General features: G+C 38.0%; 1 non-coding gene across 1 annotated transcript; it reads left to right on the top strand.

Moving 5' to 3' along the window:
- The first annotated feature begins 659 nt into the window (after nt 1-659).
- On the top strand, nt 660-766 carry LOC121209309 (small nucleolar RNA R71). The gene has a single exon (XR_005904426.1). It is a non-coding gene; the product is annotated as a small nucleolar RNA R71 (small nucleolar RNA).
- The last annotated feature ends 4,566 nt before the right edge of the window (nt 767-5,332 follow it).

Below are 5,332 nucleotides of genomic sequence, written 5' to 3'. Positions count from 1 at the left end.
AGCCATTTTTTTACCTTTTACTTTATTGTAGATTGTAGGCATTATTTTTTTTCTTCCAAAAAATAATTAGGAAATACTCATGGTAACTATTAGAGCCTATAAAATAAGTAATAATCCTAAAGGTTTGGTTTCTTCTCTTGTTGATAAGGTGGCTATTGAAAACCCTGAGTATTTTGTGGCTTTTGATTCCCTTGACCACTCAGGAGAAATTTGGGTGATTCCTCTAACCTGTATTATAAGTATTACTGTATGGGTTATTTTGATATCTAAAGTTATTGTTACCCATATAGTTGACTTGTTCCTCTTCGATTGTGGGATTGAAGGATCGATATTCTGTATACACACCTCTTCCACTTGCGTCACACCTTATTACTGGATGTACCTGCGTAGAACCAAGTAAACCATCAATCTTTTTATTGAGAAGTTCTACCTAATTAGAAAGCATGGTGACTGAGTCAACATTATAAACGCCGGCTATTTTTGTTGGCTTTGTCCTCATAACTTGCCACTGATAGTTATTCAGTGACATCTCCTCTATAAACTCATAGGCATCTTTCGGTGTTTTATTGTTGATGGTTCCGCCAGCAGCTGCATTAACCATTTGCCGAGTCGAGGGATTCAGACCATTGTGGAATGTTTGTACTGGAAGCCAAAGCGGTAACCTATGGTGAGGGTACCTTCTCAGTAAGTCATTGTACCTCTCCCATGCATCGTAAAGTGTTTCTAAATCCATCTGCACAAAAGAAGAGATATCATTACATAATTTAGCCGTTTTAGCTGGCGAAAAATATTTTAGTAAGAATTTTTCGGTCATTTGTTCCCAAGTAGTAATTGACCCTCGTGGTAACGAGTTCAACAACTGTTTAGCTTTGTTTCTCAGTGAAAAAGGAAATAACTGAAGATGAATAGCATCATCAGAAACGCCATTGATTTTAAATGTATCGCAAAATTCCAGAAAGTTTGCTAAGTGAGCGTTGGGATCTTTATCCTGCAAACCCTTAAACTGAACAAACTGCTGTATCATTTGAATTGTGTTAGGTTTCAGTGCAAAAGTATTTGCAGCTATAGCCGTTCTAACTATGCTAGACTCAGTTCCTGTTAAAGAAGGTTTAGCACAATCATACATAGTGCGTGGAGCAGGATTTTGATTAGCTGCAATTGCAGGAGGTAGCTGATTGCCTTGGTTTTCAGCCATCTCTTCGATTGGGGGTTGAGTATCGTTTTCTTGTTCGTTTTCTGTGTATCGTAAGCTTCGCCGTATGTCTCTTTGATTTCTACGAACTGTTCGATCGATTTCTTCGTCAAAAAGTAATGGTCCTGATGGGTTTTTTCTAGTCATAAACTATAAAAACCTGCCAAGAGAAAAAGAAAAAGTAAATTAATAAATAATAATAATAAAATAAATTAAATTTCAAGAAAAATAAATGGCTAAAGTAATAAAAATTGAGCGTTCCTAATATTTTTGTTCCCCTGCAACAGCGCTAAAAACTTGATCGCTTGATTCGTAATAAGTAATAAATATTAATACCCGGAATATTAACTCAAGAATTAAGAACACATAATTAAGAACAAATCAAGTATTTATCATACAGTTCAGATAATAATAACAAGATCCATCATAGGTTTCAACCCCCTTAGGTATCTAAGGGGTTTAGTTCATAATAAAATAAGAGTACATCTCAAAAGTATGAAAATAACAAAACATAAAGAAAACTCTAAAACCCCTGAAGGAATTCTGAGAGAGATCTTCAGTCTTGGAGTAGCTCCGACTTTTGGGATGGATCGTCTAGCTTCCTTCAAGTAATTCTCGGTATGTGGTTCTGTACTCCAGAAAATTTCTGGAGGAGAGGGTCCCTTTCTAAGTCATACTTAGGGTGTTTAAATAGGCTTTGGATTGGCTTTCTTCCTCTCTAAATATCCTTTTCTGTGTAAAATACAGCTCCTTGAAAAAGAGACACGCCCGTGTGCCACGGCCGTGAGACGTGATTGCCAGGCCGTGTTCGATCCGTTAAATTGCACACGGCCGTGTGGGTCAATGGCCAGGCCGCGTGAATCGTGAGAGCCTTGGCCGACACCCTCAAAAGGCACGGGCGTGTGAGCTCCCCGTTGGCAAGGCTTAGGCCGTGTCATCTTCTCGATTTGGTCCGTTTTGTCCTTTTTTGGCTCGTTTTTGGCTCCTTTTGACTCTTGGTGCTCTCCTGAGTATAAAGCATGAAATAACCGGATTAAGAGCACCAAAATCCAAAAATCTAGTAATAAACATCCATAAATATACTAGGTATTTGGAGTAAAAATATGTATAATTTGGCGTTTATCAAATACCCCCACACTTAAGCATTTGCTTTTCCTCAAGCAAAACTCTCATTTACTGCTAGAATTCATTCCTTTCAATCACATAATTATTACTGATAAAGTTACAAACTATTCCACGGAAAATCATACAGTGAGAATTCAACTATGTGGGCATTAAAAGCCTGAAACAATCTAAATCGAATATTTTGATAATAAAATCATAGGTAATCTCCTTCCTTTAAGTAATTAACTTTAGTCCTAAATATACAAGAGATGACATCCTCACTAAAGATTCACTCAAATCACTCAAAGTGTTTAAGGTTCAAGATTAAGCACTCAATCGTCTAACATGAGAAGTTATTACCATAGGCTTGCATGAAAATCAAATCTCCACCACTTGTAAATGATATGTACACAAATCAAAAGGCCTTTGCATGGTTGTAACGAAGTTTAGGTTATAGGTATGGATACAAGCTGAAGAGACAAAGGTTGGAATCGAGATAATTCAATATATTACCCCACTATCAAAAACTTAATTACTGAATCACAAACACATATCTAGAACTATATTACATAAGCCTTTTTTTTTAAGAACAAATCAAGTTGAAACAATATAGAAATCATACTTCATGATTCAGTAAGAAAAAATGGTGAACATAGTGAGGTAACAATATTAAATTTAATCTCGATAAAAAAGGGTAAATTAAGTAAGAGGATTTCAACAATAATGGGTTAATGGGTTAATGATGAGGGTTAATCAATAAAAAAGGTTAGTAGGCTAAAAAGGGGTTCACTAAGGGTTTAATTATGTGGGAAGGCTTTTTATGGAGTAAGTGGGTTAAATCCTAAGTGCATTTATCATCTCAATATATCAAATCATACGTGTGATATCGACATGTATAATCGAAGCAAGTTCTAGAATAACAGTTCAATGTTGACACACTCAAACCACAAAAGAAGCGAGGAAGAAAGAAAGCTATATGCTCAAAAGGCTCAAAAATCTCACCAAAATTTGGGTTTGTGATGTTCAAACAATTAGGTCTTGGGAAACCCAAACAGACTAGGATAAGCATTCAATTATCAGATAAAACTATAAGATTTCCTAAGGGTATTATTGAAGATATGTTAGTTAAAATTGAAAAAATTATATTTCCTGTGGGCTTCATTGTTCTAGACATAGAAGAGGATAGCAACACTCCCTTAATTCTAGGAAGGCCTTTTTTAGCAACTGCTAAAACGTTCATTGATGTTGGCACAGGTGAGCTCACACTCCGTGTGGGAAACGAAACAATCAGCCTTCAAGCTCGCAATTCTGGCAACACATCAGAAATTGAAGGTGATCGTTTAACCCATTCTACTAAAACTGACAATATAGTGCAACCTACTTTGCAAGAAATGAGTCTCAAGGAAGTACATGAGCCATTCTCAAGCAATGGTAGAGGACTTATTCATGAAGAACGAAGGCTACAATTCGAGGAGCTAGATGAATGGCGGACGCATAAACTAAGAACGCATGATAAACCAGAACTACGCCAGAACAAGCTCAACACCTTCCCACATCAACTTAATATTGGAGATAAAGTCTTATTAGATACCGCAGATCCTTACATTGTCACTACCACACCGAATGAAGAAATCCCTCTTACGGTACTTGGCATTTTCCTATTCGGTACAGTCGAGGTAAGTCATCCCAAGTTCGGTACTTTTAAGGTAAACAACACCCGTCTGAAACCTTATTTTGATAAGAATGATAGCAGGAATGAGGAGTATAAACTCCTCGAACCATCATGACCATTCAGTAGAGAGGTAAGTCGAGCTTAGACTATAAATAAGCGGGTCTCGGGAGGTAACCCCGAGTACTAACTGTATTAACTTCTTTAAAATTTAGTCTTCAACACCTAACTTACTAACGGAGCTCTTGAATATAGGTTTTTCACAGAGACACGGCCAAGCACACGGGTGTGCTTAGGGCTGTGTGAAAACAGGGCAACGATTTTCCCAAACACGGGCTACGATAAAAAGCCACGGCCGTGCGACATGGCCGTGGTCAAACCTGCCAAAACAACAAGGGCGTGCAACACGCCCGTGTAGAAGAACCATGGAAGAACCGTTTAAAACAGCACGGGCGTGCGACACGTCCGTGTTTAGCACCCGTGGTCGAACCTGTTAGATTGACATGGGCGTAGGAGAAGCGAACAACTCCAGACACGACCGTGCGACACGACTGTGTGCACCCACACGCCCAATGAAACCGGGCTTGTACTAAATGTCAGACGTGCCCAAACTCAAAATTCACGAATCACAAGCTGAAATTGGGGAACACGGGCGTGTTACCTGTCTGTGTGCCCCAAAATCTATAAATAGGCCACACTATTCATTAACTTCTTCACCCAAAAACCCTAACCCTAGCCGCTGCAAGTCCATACGCCCTCCCCGCCACGCCCGTGCACTGCTTCCAACTTCATTCCTAACGCTTATTCTTCTATTTTTTAGCGTTTGTTCACTCTTTTACCTTTAACTCCACACATTTTTAATGCTATAATCTTCATGTTTCTCACACTATGCTATCATTGAAGTTTCATTGCTTTTAAGATTAGTTATCATTCATTCCCCATGACATATTTTTTATGAAACTCTCATGCTTTACTCACCTATTCGAAATCAATATTCATAGTTTTCAATTGTTTTTTGTTATTTACCATTACAACTTATGCCATGTGCTAAATTTATGCTCTTTATATTTCCATTAAATTCCTGACCATTTTTACTCATATCACCATACTAGTGCCACAAAAGTATGCCATTAAACTTATTGTTTTAGTTAGTTTTAGTAGTTGTGGCTGAAATTATGATTTTTATTTAAAATTTGTCTTCGTTTTACTTTGACCTCTCATCAAGACGACTTGATGATTCTATTTGCAGGTACCATGTCATCTTCACGTGGTAAAAAGGCTGTTGTCCCTGCTTCAAAGAAAAGGAAGGGAGCGTCATCTTTTTCGGGTCCTACCGCAGAAGTTCATCACCTTTTCCTGAGGTTCCC

The sequence above is a fragment of the Gossypium hirsutum genome, chromosome A10, assembly GCF_007990345.1.
Source record: "Gossypium hirsutum isolate 1008001.06 chromosome A10, Gossypium_hirsutum_v2.1, whole genome shotgun sequence".
Taxonomy (NCBI): domain Eukaryota; kingdom Viridiplantae; phylum Streptophyta; class Magnoliopsida; order Malvales; family Malvaceae; genus Gossypium; species Gossypium hirsutum.
This window is presented reverse-complemented; position numbering and strand designations above follow the sequence as displayed.